Source organism: Pleurodeles waltl, chromosome 7 (assembly GCF_031143425.1).
Source record: "Pleurodeles waltl isolate 20211129_DDA chromosome 7, aPleWal1.hap1.20221129, whole genome shotgun sequence".
NCBI classification, from domain to species: domain Eukaryota; kingdom Metazoa; phylum Chordata; class Amphibia; order Caudata; family Salamandridae; genus Pleurodeles; species Pleurodeles waltl.
The window spans coordinates 701,809,202-701,825,358 of NC_090446.1; the positions used below are offsets into that span (position 1 = coordinate 701,809,202).

The 16,157-nt window shown below is 46.8% G+C and overlaps 1 long non-coding RNA gene across 1 annotated transcript in view; it reads right to left on the reverse strand.

Moving 5' to 3' along the window:
* Nucleotides 1-1,104: 1,104 nt before the first annotated feature.
* The window catches only part of LOC138247308 (uncharacterized), an 88,424-nt gene continuing 73,371 nt past the window's right edge, over nt 1,105-16,157 (reverse strand). Inside the window, exon 3 of the long non-coding RNA XR_011194427.1 lies at nt 1,105-1,216. This is a non-coding gene — a long non-coding RNA (uncharacterized lncRNA). The remainder of the gene's footprint in view (nt 1,217-16,157) is intronic.

The following is a 16,157-nucleotide window of genomic DNA, read 5'->3' on the forward strand; positions in this document are numbered from 1 at the left end:
AGCCATGGACATAACCATTACGTCCATGGCGGCAAATGGGTTAAATAGCCAGTCAATAAGCATTGGAAGAAACAAAATCCCAAGGATGCTCCACATTACTTGCCAGCAATGTGCATGCTGTGCTATAAGACAGAGCTCCCCTTATGCATACACATAACAGTGGAGGAGAAAAAACAATAAAAAAGCACGTCATCCTCTCCCTTAGACTGAACCGAAACAAAAAACAAGCTCACCGCCCCCTGCGCCTCTATCAACAAGAGCAGAGTCAAGGCTGATTTGCATTTGGCTGGGTCCAAACCGAGGTGGTCTGGTGTGCAAAATAATGATGGACTGTGTTGCGGACCAGAGTGATTGCCAGTGGCTGAGATTAATTCAAGCATTCCATCCATCACTTTTTTGTAGAATTTAGTGTGTCGCCCTAAATGGTACAGATATACTCAAATGTGAGTCCTAGTGGCTGAGATTAATTCAAGCACTCCATTCATTACTTTTTTGTATACTTTAGTGTGTCACCCTGAATGGGACATATATATCCAAATCTGATTCCTGTTCACACTATGCCACTAGAATCAAGCAATACCTGGTTGATGAGCCCTAACTAAGGTGAAGCCGGTCCTAAGTTGCTTGTGTTCCGGTTCGAGGAGAACCCGGTCTGACAATTCAGGCTAGTCTGTTTCCATTGGAGAAGGGTCAAGACTGATTTGCATTTGGCTGGGTCCAAACTGAAGTGGCATGGTGAGCAAAACAACGATGGACGGAGATGCAGCCTGTATGATTACCAGTGGCTGAGATTAATTCAAGCATTCCATCCATAATTTTTTTTGTGTGTATATTTCGAAACATCTCTGGTCATCACACACAACATGGAAACATTTCCCACCTATGATCAAAACAAAAACAACACACTTTTTAGCACAATCCCTACATGATGTAGTATGCTACCAACATAGGCAAATGCTTCAGCATCCCACTTAGAGGTAGTAAGCACTATATAAACTTTGCAGTACAATATGCAGAGGGGTTTGATGCACTTTTGTTGAGCTTCCAAGACGCCTACTTCCAGGGATTTACCAACAGAGGTATATCTACAATGCATACCTGAAGTATCCTTTGGTCACCACTTTTAATGTTGGCTGGAGTTAGAGGTGACACTCCACCACCTGTGCACTGGGTCTGGAGTTAGGGCTACTGGGAGGGTGCTTTCAAGAAGTGTAATCTAATAAAAAAGAATGTCAAAAAATGTTTATTTAAAAGAAGCAAAATCATCAACTAACACACACTAAAAATTCAAGAAAAAATGAAACAAAAAATTGTAAAAACCTGTGAACTGTGTTATGCATTGCATTAATGTAGAAAACCATTAACGTATATGGTGAAGAATGCAAGTGATAGTAAAAAATCATTAACAGCCTGATTTGAGTTTTAATGACAGACTTTGCCATGGTGGAGATGGTTACCCTCCACCAATTTGGCAGTGAAATTTCACCATATGTAGAGAGTATTCTTACAGAGGCAGAAGTTTCTTCACCAGTGTCGCTGTACGCATCATGGTAAAAGGCACTTCATAAAGCAAACATCTGGTGGAAAATCCACTGTTTGTTGCTTATGACGGAATTTCAACTATCAAATGTGACCATTGGAAATATACCTCCACAGCTAGGATACATTGTGAACGTTCACATATTTAATCTCTTTATGAGGATGTGGGTTTGTGGGATCAAAAGTTCCTGCCACAATCACCATTGTGATTGGGCCGGTATGTCTTCCTGTGCAGGAGTCTCTTGTCATGATTCCCCTTGCAGGTGCTCTAAAAATGTTTGATGTTACCTCCTGGCAGGGTCCTAGACGATAAGGGTCCATCCAAAGTGGTACTACTTTATTAATAAATGACTTAACATCATGTCCAGGCCATGACATAACTAATGATTGGTGGCACCTGATCTGCTGTTGTTGAGTTGATACCTTGTAATCTATAACCCAAGGTGGGGAGACTCCTGCAAACTCTCTGATTAAATCAGTATGGTCTGTCTTGACTGCATCCCTGCAATTGTGTCTGATAGTAAGAGGCTTGAATGAGGTTTGTAGGAAATTATTAAACTCAAAAAAGGTGAAGGGAGTAAGGTTGCCATTTGTCTAACCACTGGCAATCACTCGCCGTAGCGTCCCAATCCATAGGTTTTTTGCTAACCATTCCACCTCAGTTTAGACCCAGCCATATGCAAATCAGTCTTGATCCTGCTCCTCCTTGGGAACAGTCCAACCCAAACTGCCAGGGCAGGTCCCTCCTCAACCGGAACACAAACAATCCATGACAGGTTCTCCATGAGGAGCAGGGTCAACACTAATTTGCACATGGCTGGGTCCAAACTCTAATAACAAGCAAACAAACTATGGATTTAGGCCTGGATCTCTGATTTGGGAAGAATGTTTGACATTGTTCAGCATTCCGTCCATCATTTGTTCATTTTACATTTGTTGACCAAAATGGGAAGGGTATGCCCAGACGTGGGTCCTATGCTTGCTGTGCTACTGGGTTGAAGCTAGCCTGGCTGATGAGGGATAATACCCCAAAACCAGTCCCAGGATGCTTGTTTTACTGTCCAGAGAGGACCTGGCAGTTTGGGCTGGTCTGTTTCCATGGGGAGCAGGGTCAAGACTGGGAGAAAATTGGAATGGCGTGGCGAGCAAAAAAATGAAGGATTTAGGCCCAGATCTGTGATTGAGGGTTAATGTTTGACACTGTTCAGCATTCTGTCCATCATCTGTTCTTTTTGCATTTGTTGCCCTAAGTGAGGAGCGTCTGCCCAGATGCTCGCTATCTCTCTGGATTCAAGCCAGCCTGACTGATGTGGGGTGATACCCTTCAGCGGCCAGGCTGGTGGTCCCAGGATATGTGTTTTCTGGTCCTGGTTGCACGGGAAGCACAAAAACAATAGATTTAGGTTCAGATCTGTGACTAGGGTGAATGTTTGACATTGTTCAGGATTCTGTCAATCATCATGTGTTCTTTTTGCATATGTAGGAAATCAGCCTTTTCTGCATAGTTACCCTGGATATTTCACCTTTTGTTGGACCCTATATTACTGCTGGCTTGAGAACCATGTGCGCTTTTGCTGTGGTAACTAGTAGCAAAGTGGCTGTGCTCCTGCTTTAAACATGTGCCATCCACTACAGTGGTAGTGCAAACACAGCATCAGGCCTACCATTGTCGCCCGACAACAGCAGTGTAAAAGCTGCAATTCAACCAGTTTTACCGGTCAAAACCTCCCTTTTAAATATTAAGCCATTCCATATGTATGCCTTTTAGCCCAAAAACGGTATGGTATTGTATTTAAAAGTAGGAAATATAGAAATTTAACATTAGCACTCTTACAGTTAATTAGTACCCAGAAGGTTTGTTCCCTGTAGGATGACTGGCTGCCCAAAGAGAAATTCAGAGAGCAGATTAAAAGACCAATACTGTATCGTGGGAAAGGGACTAGCTAGACAAATAATTAAATCACTAGTTTTAATAGTTATTGAAAACCCAATTCAATGAAGAAGTCTAATTATAATAAATATTAAGGAAAATTCACTTTTAGAAAGTTACCTTTTCATTGCTTGAACTTCATGGAGGCTAATGTCTAATAGCTCTCTAGCTTCTCCTAGCCAGTGAATCAATGTGAAATGCTTCCCTGAAGCAAAGAATAGGCTTAGTTGAATGTGCTGAGATGACTCATCTGAAGCACACAGAATAAACCAGGGGAGAGCTGTGAGCCCCCTATTGACAGCACAGAGTCAAATCCTGCTTGATAGGTGTACTGAGCCAGAGCCGGAGTTGGATGTCAAGACTATTCTTGTGTACTTCATGCTTGGTTGCTGAAGAATACTGCTTTTGTCCTTACAGACATTTACCTCTGCGATTTACAAATAACACTTAGTACACCTGTGAAAGGAAGGGAACAGGCTGCCAAGACAGTTCTTGTATATTCACATTCTTGTTGCTGAAGAATCCTTCTTTTTTCCTTGCAGACTTCTGTCACTGGATTTATTGTGGGCACAGTGGCTGCCTCAGACTGGATTTTAGTGTTAGATATGGGAGAACTCTGAGATTACCAAAGTACACCCCCCTCCCAACTCCCACACACACTCGGCCCACAGAGTTCATGTTTAGTATGGCTGAATACATTTGCCATGATGGGTAGGGTGGGCCCTGAGAACCTTTACTCTATTGGTTAGGGTGTGCCCACAAGTCATTTCCAGCCACTAGCTACCACCAGCCATAACTGTGGGCACACCCAGTTCTCAGGCCAGGGTACTGTGCTGAGGGGACACCTTATTGGATATATGTTACTTTGGTGTAATTTATTTATCAAATTTTACTATATATTTCCAATTGGATTTGGGATGTTTATTGCTTTGCATTTTGACTTTATTACTTATTGATTTAGTTTTGGGACTGCATAAATACTGTACACATTGCCCTAAGTTAAGCATGTCTGCTCTGTGAATATCTACCTGTAGGAAGCTGGCCTGGTGTGTGGTGGGTACCTAAGGTACTTACACCTTAAATCAGGTCCAGGTATACCCTATTAGTGAGGTGTAGGCAGTGTCTAGAAGCCAGGCTCTCTAGAGAAAGCTGTGGAGGAACAGCCAAGGCTTATCTTGGAGACATGCAAAGCTCATGCAAAACCACTGTAGTCACACAGGACTTTTAGAACATAATACCACAAAGTACTAGAGAGGCAGCCCTCCAATAGGATGAAAGTAATACACTAATTATATACACTAGTAAACAGTAAAGGAAGGAAAAGAAGAAAAGAAGACACCCAGACAAGACTGCAAGAAACCAGTAGTGGATTCCTGGAGAGGAAGACCTGTGGAGAGGGTACCAAGTCCAAAAGTCACAGTGGAGTCCAAGAGGAGTAGGAGCTACTACCCACTAGGCTGTACTTTTAGGAGTTGGTCGACGGTGATGAAGATCTGGTCAGCACTGCAGCCCTGGATCCAAAGAAGAGTTCCTGAGGGATGCAGAAGATGTTCTATGCTGGAATGAAGATCCCAGATGGGTGCTGGTGCAGTAATTGCACCAATAATCCATGGCAAAGGCAAATTTGCTGTTATTGGGAAAGTGGAGCTGCTGGGGACCATCAAGGCACAGGAGGAGTCACCTCAGGAGGGGGGAGGCAGAGGGGGCCCTCAGCGACACAGAGAGCCCACAGGACCAGAGGCAGCACCCACAGGAGTCCCACAGGACGGGGATACAGAAGTTGCAGAAGGAGCCCACGGAGGACTACTGAAAGAGATTCCATGCCGCTGGAGAACCACGCAGAGGACAGTGCATCGCAGGAAGGAGTGCTGGGGACTTGAGCTACACGTTGCCTGAAGATCCCTTGGAGGAGATGCAAACAAACCTTGGCAGCTGCAAGAGATGCAGTGCACGGGGTACTGTCCTGCGTTAGAAGGCAAGGACTTCCCTCCACCAAAGTTGGATAGCTGGCAGAGAGGACCAAGAGGACTACTCCGGACCTCCACCTGTGATGCAGGATCCATGCAGCCGGTCGGCGTTGCAGTAGGTGCCTGCACATGCAGGGGAGTGACTCCACTCCAAGGGAGATTCCTTCTTGCTGCAGACTGAAGACTTGCTGCCCACACAGGATACACAGCTGGGAAAATGTTGCAGTTGCTCAAATGAGCCAGGGAAACAATGTTGTAAAGCAGAGTCATCGCTGTAGCTACAGATTGTAGGTTCCTGTGAAGCCCAGTTGTGGTTCCAGTGGCCAGAAGTCAAAGTAAACACGGCAGAGGAGTCCTGCTGGAGTCTTTCACGTCAAATCTGAGGACCCCCCCCCCCCAGAGGAAGACCCTAAATAGCCCTAAGAGTGAGCTTGGTCACATAGCCAGGTAACCACCTATCAGAAGGTGCCTCTGACGTCACCTGCCTGGTCTGGCCACTCAGATGCTCCTAGAGTTCCCTGCCAACCTTGGAACCAAGATGGCAGAACCAAGGGAACTTCTGAACGAGCACTGAGCACCACCCCTGGTGCAGTGATGGGCAGGGGAGTGTTCACTCCTCTTTCCATTGTCCAGTTTCGCACCAGAGCAGGGACTGAGGTCCCTGAACGGGTGTGGACTGGTTTATGCATGGAGGACACCAAATGTGCCCTTCAAAGCATACCAGTGGCTTGGGGAGGCTACCCCTTCTAAGCCAGTCACACCTATTTCCAAAGGAGAAGGTGTTATCTCCCTCTCCCAAAGGAAATCCTTTGTTCTGCCTTCCTGAGCTTGATCAGATCAAGCAGCAGGGAGGCAGAAACCTGTCTGAGGGGAGGCAGCAGATTGGGCAGCCTGGAAAACCCTGTAAGACTGGTGGTAGCAATGCTGGGATCCTCTCAGGAGCCCCCAGAGTGCATGGATTCATACTTCCAATACTTGCAACAGTATTAGGGTATTATTACGACATATTTAATACCAAACATGCCCAGGTTTGGAGTTACTATTCTGTAGCTGGACATGGGTAGTGACATATGTCCAGTACACATGTGAAATGGCGTCCCCGCATTCACACGTCCAGGAAAATGGAACTGGACTTTGTGGGGGCACCTCTGCTAGTGCAGGGGTGCCCTCATATACAGGAACCTGCACCCTGCCCTCTGGGCTGAGAGGACCTACCATAGGGGTGACTTATAATGACCTGGTGCAGTGACCTGTAGTTGGTTGGTGCTCCTGCAGAGCTGGAGCCTAATTCTTATTCTTTTACAGAACAAAAGTCATCTTGTGTTTCGTGACTCACAATGTTGTTGTTTCATCAGGGAAAAGACAAAGTTTGAAAAAAGCAAGAAAGTAGATGATTTAGGGGGTCATTCTGACCCTGGCGGCCGGTGACCGCCAGGGTCACCGACCACGGGAGCACCGCCAACAGGCTGGCGGTGCTCCCGAGGGCATTCTGACCGCTGCGGTTCAGCCGCGGCCAGAAAGGGTAAACCGGCGGTCTCCCGCCGGTTTACCACTGCCCTTGTGAATCTTCCATGGCTGTGGAGCGCGCTCCGCAGCCATGGGGATTCTGACACCCCCTACCGCCATCCTGTTCCTGGCGGGTCTCCCGCCAGGAACAGGATGGCGGTAGGGGGTGCCGCGGGGCCCCTGGGGGCCCCTGCAGTGCCCATGCCCATGACATGGGCACTGCAGGGGCCCCCGTAAGAGGGCCCGCAAAGTATTTCAGTGTCTGCTAAGCAGACACTGAAATACGCGACGGGTGCAACTGCACCCGTCGCACCCCTGCAACTACGTTGCAACCTCGTTGCAGGGGCATTTCCTCTGGGCCGGCGGGCGCTCTTTTGGAGAGCGCCCGGCGGCCCAGAGGAAATGTCTGAATGGCCGCCGCGGTCTTTTGACCGCGGTGCGGTCATTCAGCGGCGGTACCTTGGCGGACGGCCTCCACCGTCCGCCAAGGTCAAAATGACCCCCTTAATGTGCAGCTAGGCTCTACAATTCATTGAAAAATGCTTTAAATTTAAAGTCTGTCTGACAGTGTATAGAGATAGTTTTGAGTTATTGTGATACTTACCGTGCATGATAACCTTCAATGATGGCCCTCATTGATTCCCCACTCACAAAGAGCAACTCGTTTTAAGAATCAAAATGAATATTTCGATAAAAATTTCGAAAGAGTTGATGCTTCTTGATCGCTATCATGCCACAGACATGTGATGTTACAGGTGTCCTGTCCATCTGGTCATGGAATGCTAAAGGTTTAGGCAGCAAGATAAAGTTCACACTAGTCAGGCAACATATAAGACGACACGCCTCAGACATAGGTGGTCATTATGAACATGGCGGTCTGGACTGCCACACCGGCGGTGGCATTCATTACCGCCAACGGCATGGCGGTCCAGACCGCCATATTCTGAACATAGTAGTGAAGTGGCTGCAAACTAGCTGCAAAGCAGCCAGTTCACTAACACCCACCGCCAGGCCAGAGTCCACCGCCGGACCAACTTTGAGCACATTCGACCTGGCAGTAGAGGCAGGACAGGCGGTGGGAATAGGATCCCATTTCCACCAGGGATTCCCTGGCGAGTTACCCCGCCAGGTAATCCCTGGCAGAAAACATACAGGTGACAAGAATAATCATTCCTGTCACCTGCATGTTACATGCCTGGCCCCTCCCCCCTTTCCACAATCCCTATCCACCCGAGCCTCTAGAACAGCTGTCACCCCCCACCCCCTGAACCCTGGAAACTGACCCTCCACCCCCAAAACTCCATGCAGGACACCCCACCCCAACCCTCAAAATCCCCCACCCCTACGTACAGGTCCCCCCAAAGCCTCCACATCCACATTCACCCATTCATGTACATGCACACACTCAGACACAAACCCCCCCACATACACTCATGCACACCCCCATGCACTCACACCCACCCCCCCTTCCCTCTTGGATAGCACTTACCTTTTCTGTCGCGCTGCTCCGGGAGGGAATGGGCTCCCTGGATGCTGCTCCGCCACCATTGCTGCCTCTCCGTATACCGCCATGCCTATAACTGCTTCATTATAGGCGTGGCGGTGTATGGAGTGATGTGGCGGTGAGGGTGGAGCAGCATCCACCCCGCCACTGACCGCCAGAATGGTGGGCCTCACCACCATCAATGGCGGTGAGCCACCCTGCATTATTATTTGGCCGGGATGCCGGCCACCAACACTGGCGGTCTTTCATTGACCGCCGGCACTGTTGGCGGCAGGGCATCCCACCAAGAACATAATGAGGGCCATAGTGATGTTACAGAGACGCACTTTCGAGGTAACCAATATCAAGACCTAGACAGATTTGGGTATATACTTAAGGCCCACGCCTGTTACATCACCGATTATATGGGGTGGGGATCCTTATAAAAAAATATCACTACCTTTTACTCCTCACGTGACTTAGGATGATCTTGGTGACCGTTATGCAGCATTATCAGGGGTGTGGGAGGGCCTTACACTTCGGTACACTGTGCTCCCTGTACATCCCACTACGACCCCATGGGATGACAATCCCGGACCTAGGTGCACTATTGTTGGATGTGCCCCTCGGGATCCTCATATTGGGAAGCGACATGAATGCAGTTATGAATTCAGAGGTTGATGGGGCAGACAACCAATGCTGCCATAGAAGAGGCCATCACAACTTATTATGAGGACCTGTACACTCCCAGAACGTCCATGACAGCTGATGACTGTGATGACTTCCTGAGGGATATCTCTCTTCAGGAACATACTGGGGAAGAGTGGGAGACAGTGGAAGCCGACGTAACAGTGGAGGAGCTGGTGCTGGTGCTGGCTCTGGGCAAACTCCAGTCCAGGAAGGCGCTGGGCCCTACGGGCCTACCAGTCGAACTGTATAAGGAAATGGCATATGTTGTAGCAAAACCTCTGCTTGCTATGTTCCAAGAGACATGCAAAGTAGGCTGTCTGCCAGAGGACCAAATCACTGCAACTATTATAGTAATCTGTAAAGAAGGTAAGCCACAAACAGACTGAAGTTTCTGTAGGTCAATATCTCTTTTCAGTGTGGAGGCTAAAGTACTGGCAAAGGCCCAAGTGACCAGACTTTGTGGAGTTATCACCTCGATAGTGCACCATGACCAGTCGGGCTTTATGCCCAATTGGAGCACCAGACTTAGGGCCTCATTACGAGTTTGGCGGTCGGACCGCAAGACCACCATTTAGGTGGTCCTAAAAAGACTGCCATGTTGGCAGGCTTCCAGATGGCCCTATTACGAGTTACACAGGCAGAACTGAAAACAAAAAAGGCAGAGCACCAGCAATGCGGAGGCCTAGAAATAGACAGTCCAACCTCCAGCACCGTCAGCATCGATATCAACTATCAACCTTATGAGAAGCACACAATCTCAATAGCAGACCTCCATGGCGGTCTGATCCGCGGCGGTCTGCAAGTCACCAAAGTAATACACAACAGCACATTGGATGAGTTTGAAAACAACACAGGTGACACACATTGCCACACTGTACACACCTGCAAAGGTCACTACAAAACACATCACTTCACAGACCACAATCCTTTGCATTCACATTGCAAGGCAACGAAGCCCGAGGACCTTTTTTTGTAGATTACATAGATTAGGCTCCCCTTTTGTCACCATCCCATTGAACACCCTGCACACACGTTTGTCCATTCACAACTTATTGCACTTCCTCTGTTAAGTAAGTCAGTCACCCATTTTTGTTTTGTTTCACCATGTCATGTTCCAAAAATCACTGTTTTTCTGAGGATGAGTTGAATCATGGTGGGTGAAATCATAAGAGTAGAGCCACAATTGGTTGGAGCACAGGTCCAGCACACTCCTCTCAGTAGGAAAATGGAAAGGTGGGACAGGATAGTCGACAGAGTGAATGATGTAGGCACCACCCTGTGCACAAAGGAGGACGTCAGGAAGAGGTGGAACAACCTCAGGGGCAAGGTCCGTTCCCTTGTCTCCAGGCACCAGCTGGAGGCCAAGAAGACTGGCAGTAGCCCTTCCAGTGCCCCATTCCATATCTTTCCCTGGGAGCAGAAGGTCTTGGCCATCCTGTATCATGAGGGCTTGACAGGAATACGGGGGGAGTGGAGCCTGGTAAGTCACAATACAAATGTCACCAAAATATTATGTCATGCATGCTCACAGCTCACCTTTTCACACTTTTACCATCACTCTACTCACTAGCCCAGTGTTCACCTGTCCAAAGCCCTCTATTTGACAACTCACAATTGAAGTGTACTCACTTGGGGAGATGACATTTGTATAGTGTGTGTAGTACAGGGACTGACATGACTAACTCCCAGCAGGCACTGTTCTATAACTCCAAACACCAGACTAGTGGTAACTTCTCCAAATACCCCTGTTTGTTACCTATCAATGTAAGGGTACACACATGGGGAGATAACTTTTGTCAAGTGTGTGTAGTACTACAACTCCCAGTAGGCACCATTCCTGTAACTACAAACACTAGCATAGTGGCCACATGCTACAATACATCTCTTAGTGAACTCTCAATTAAAGTGTCTTCCGAACATTGTTCAAATGTGTGTAGTAGAGAGAGTGACCTGACTGCAACTCACAAGAGGACCTGTTTTGCAACTCCAAATGCCAGAATGAAAATGTCACTTACCCAGTGTACATCTGTTCGTGGCATCAGTCGCTGAGATTCACATGGTCTGCATAGCTCGCCATCTGGTGTTGGGTCGGAGTGTTACAAGTTGTTTTTCTTCGAAGAAGTGTTTTCGAGTCACTGGACCGAGTGACTCCTCCTTCTGTGCTCATTGCGCATGGGCGTCGACTCCATCTTCGATTGTTTTCCCCGCAGAGGGTGAGGTAGGAGTTGTACTATAGTAATAGTGCCCGCGCAATGAAATGTGTAAGTATGTACCTATTAAAGGTTTAAATAATATATATACAAATGTACAAAATTGAAGGTAACTTCTGAACTGCTACAAGCTTCCGGGGAGGTGGGTGGGCCCATGTGAATCTCAGCGACTGATGCCACGAACAGATGTACACTGGGTAAGTGACATTTTCAGTTCGATGGCATCTGTCGCTGTAGATACACATGGTCTGCATAGACTAGTAAGCAGTTATTTCCCCATAAGCGGTGGTTTAGCCTGTAGGAGTAGAAGTTGTCTGAAATAGAGTTCTTAATACAGCTTGACCTACTGCAGCTTGTTGTGCGGATAGCACATCTATACAGTAGTGTTTGGTGAATGTGTGAGGCGTAGACCATGTGGCTGCCTTACATATTTCATGCATTGGGATGTTTCCTAAAAAGGCCATTGAAGCACCTTTTTTCCTTGTTGAATGTGCCCTGGGAGTAATGGGCAGTTGTCTTTTTGCTTTAAGGTAGCAGATTTGGATGCATTTAACAATCCATCTGGCTATACCTTGTTTTGATATTGGGTTACCTGCATGAGGTTTTTGGAATGCAATAAATAGCTGTTTAGTCTTTCTGATGTTCTTCGTTCTGTCAATGTAGTACATTAATGCTCTTTTGACATCTAATGTATGTAGTGCTCTTTCAACCACAGAATCTGGCTGTGGGAAAAAAACTGGTAGTTCTACCGTTTGATTTAGATGGAACGGTGAAATAACTTTTGGTAAAAATTTTGGATTAGGTCGTAGGACGACCTTATTTTTATGTATTTGTATAAAAGGTTCCTGTGTTGTGAACGCTTGAATTTCACTTACTCTTCTCAGAGATGTAATGGCGATGAGAAAGGCAACTTTCCAGGTTAGGAATTGTATTCCGCAAGAGTGCATGGGTTCGAAAGGTGGGCCCATGAGTCTTGTTAGGACCACGTTTAGGTTCCATGAAGGAACAGGTGGTGTTCTTGGTGGTATAATTCTTTTAAGACCTTCTATGAATGCTTTGATGACTGGTATCCTATACAAGGAAGTTGAATAGGTAGTCTGCAGGTATGCAGATATTGCTGCAAGGTGTATTTTAATAGAAGAGAAGGCTAGCTTTGCTTTTTGTAAATGGAGCAAGTAATTTACTATATGTTTTGGAGTTGCGTCTAGTGGTTGTATCTGATTATGATGGCAGTAACAAACAAATCTTTTCCACTTACTTGCGTAGCAGTGTCTAGTGGATGGCCTTCTGGCCTGCTTTAAGACTTCCATACACTCTTGGTTAAGTTGTAAGTGTCCGAATTCTATGATTTCAGGAGCCAGATTGCTAGAATCAGCGATGCTGGATCTGGGTGTCTGATCTGTTGGTTGTGTTGCGTTAACAGATCTGGTTTGTTGGGCAGTTTGATGTGGGGTACTACAGATAGATCTAGCAGTGTTGTGTACCAGGGTTGTCTTGCCCACGTTGGTGCTATTAAAATGAGTTTGAGTTTGTTTTGACTCAATTTGTTTACTAGATAAGGGAGGAGAGGGAGAGGAGGAAAAGCGTAAGCAAATATTCCTGACCAGTTCATCCATAGGGCATTGCCTTGGGATTGCTTGTGTGGGTATCTGGACGCGAAGTTTTGGCATTTTGCGTTCTCTTTTGTTGCAAATAAGTCTATTTGAGGTGTTCCCCAGAGTGTGAAGTAGGTGTTCAGAATTTGTGGGTGGATTTCCCATTCGTGGACTTGCTGGTGATCTCGAGAGAGATTGTCTGCCAGTTGATTCTGGATCCCTGGAATAAACTGTGCTACTAGGCGAATTTGATGGTGGATTGCCCACTTCCATATGTTTTGAGCTAATAAGCTTAACTGCGTTGAATGTGTTCCTCCTTGTTTGTTTAGATAATACATCGTTGTCATGTTGTCTGTTTTGACAAGGATGTATTTGTGGGTTATGATTGGTTGGAAAGCTTTTAGTGCTTGAAAAACTGCTAATAATTCTAGATGATTTATATGCAGTTTTGTTTGATGTATGTTCCATTGTCCTCTTATGTTGTGTTGATTGAGATGTGCTCCCCACCCTGTCATGGAAGCATCTGTTGTTATTATGTACTGTGGCACTGGGTATTGGAAAGGCCGCCCTTTGTTTAAATTTATACTGTTCCACCATAGAAGCGAGAGGTAAGTTTGGCGGTCTATTAACACCAGATCTAGAAGGTGACCCTGTGCTTGAGACCACTGTGAGGCTAGGCACTGTTGTAAGGGCCTCATGTGCAGTCTTGCGTTTGGGACAATGGCTATGCATGAGGACATCATGCCTAGGAGCTGTAGTATTGTTCTTGCTTGTATTGTTTGATTTGGAGACATGTGTTGAATGACTCTGTTGAAATTGTGAATTCTTTGTGGAGTTGGCGTTGCTACTCCTTTTGTCGTGTCTATTATGGCTCCTAGATATTGCTGTACTTTGCTTGGCTGAATGTTGGATTTTGCAAAGTTGACGGTGAACCCTAGTTTGTAGAGGGTTTGTATGACTTGATTTGTGTGGTTTGAGCATTGTATGAGCGAACTGGTTTTGATTAGCCAGTCGTCTAGATACGGGAATACGTGTATTTGCTGCCTTCTGATGTGTGCAGCGACTACTGCTAGGCATTTTGTGAATACCCTTGGAGCGGTTGTTAAACCGAAAGGCAATACTTTGAATTGGTAATGTATTCCTTTGAATACAAACCTTAGATATTTTCTGTGTGATTGATGTATTGGTATATGGAAATATGCGTCTTTGAGGTCTAGGGTTGTCATGTAGTTGTGTTTTTTGAGCAATGGTAACACTTCTTGTAGTGTGACCATGTGAAAGTGGTCTGATTTGATGAATGTGTTTACTACTCTGAGGTCTAGAATTGGTCTCAGTGTTTTGTCCTTTTTTGGTATCACGAAGTACAGTGAATAAACTCCTGTGTTTATTTGTGTGCTTGGTACTAATTCTATTGCATCTTTTTGCAGTAGTGCTTGAACTTCTATCTCTAGAAGCTGTGAATGGTGTTTTGATAAATTTTGTGATTTTGGTGGTATGTCTGGAGGGAATTGCAGGAATTCTATGCAATAACCATGTTGGATAATTGCTAGGACCCATGTGTCTGTAGTTATTTCCTCCCATGCTTCGTAATATTGACCTATCCTTCCCCCCACTGGTGTTGTGTGGGGGGGGGTGAGTGACGTGTGAGTCACTGCTTGTTGGTAGTGGTTTTGGGGCTTTGAAATCTTCCTCTATTCCTAGGGAATTGCCCTCCTCTATACTGGCCCCGAAAGCCTCCCCTGTACTGTCCCTGGTAGGTGGACGGTGCGGACTGTGAGGTACTGGCTTGTGTGGCCTGACCCCGAAACCCTCCTCTAAAAGGTGTTTTGCGGAAGGTGGTATAAGATCCTCTGCTCTGCGGGGAGTAGAGTGCGCCCATGGCCTTGGCAGTGTCAGTGTCCTTTTTGAGCTTTTCTATGGCTGTGTCGACCTCCGGACCGAACAGAAGTTTTTCGTTTACTGGCATGTTAAGTACTGCCTGCTGAATTTCTGGCTTGAATCCAGACGTTCTGAGCCATGCGTGCCTACGGATGGTAACCGACGTATTAATGGTCTTTGCGGCTGTGTCTGCTGCATCCATAGAGGAGCGTATTTGATTGTTGGAGATGTTTTGACCCTCCTCAACAACCTGTTTTGCTCTTTTTTGTAGATCTTTTGGGAGATGTTCAATGAGATGCTGCATCTCATCCCAGTGGGCTCTGTCGTATCGCGCTAGCAGCGCTTGTGAGTTTGCGAAGCGCCACTGGTTTGCTGCCTGGACAGCGACCCTCTTCCCGGCTGCATCGAACTTTCTGCTTTCTTTATCTGGGGGAGGTGCATCCCCAGAAGTGTGTGAATTTGCCCGTTTTCTGGCAGCCCCTACCACCACAGAATCTGGTGGCAGCTGAGAGGTGATGAATACAGGGTCCGTAGGAGGCGCCTTATACTTTTTGTCCACTCTAGGCGTTACTGCCCTACTTTTAACTGGCTCCTTGAAGATCTCCTTTGCATGGCGTAGCATGCCTGGGAGCATAGGCAGGCTTTGGTAGGAGCTGTGGGTGGAGGAGAGGGTGTTAAATAAAAAGTCATCCTCTACTTGTTCAGAGTGTAGTTCCACATTATGGAACTGAGCTGCTCTAGCCACCACTTGTGAATAGGCTGTGCTGTCCTCAGGTGGTGATGGCCTAGTTGGGTATGTGTCTGGGCTGTTATCAGACACTGGTGCATCGTACAAGTCCCACGCGTCTTGATCTTGGTCGTCGTGGCTCATGGCGGTGTGAGCTGGCGAATGTGACGGGGTGTAAGTTGGCGAAGCCGGAGTTACAGGTGGAGGCGAGGGAGGAGGTGTTACCGTCTTTGCTGTTTGTTGCTGAGGAGCCTCTCGTGCTCCAAACTGAAGTGTTCTCTTTCTTTTTACAGGTGGAAGGGTACTGATCTTCCCTGTCCCCTGCTGAATAAAGATACGCTTTTGCGTGTGATCCACTTCAGTGGATTGCAGTTCTTGTTCGAATCTGTGTCTTTTCATTTGTGAAGACATAGAATGTTCTTCAGTATAGGAGCCTGAAACTGGGTCTGTTGGTGCTTTTTTCGGCTCCGAAAACCCTGTTGTTTGTTTTTTCGGCTCCGAGGTAACCTTCCTCTTCTTCTGTGCCGAAAAATCTTGGCCTCTATGGTCTTCGGCGCCAATGTCTCGGCGTCGATCCGTGTCGACACCGAACTCTCGGTGTCGATGCTTCTCTTTAGCACTCTCTCGGTCCC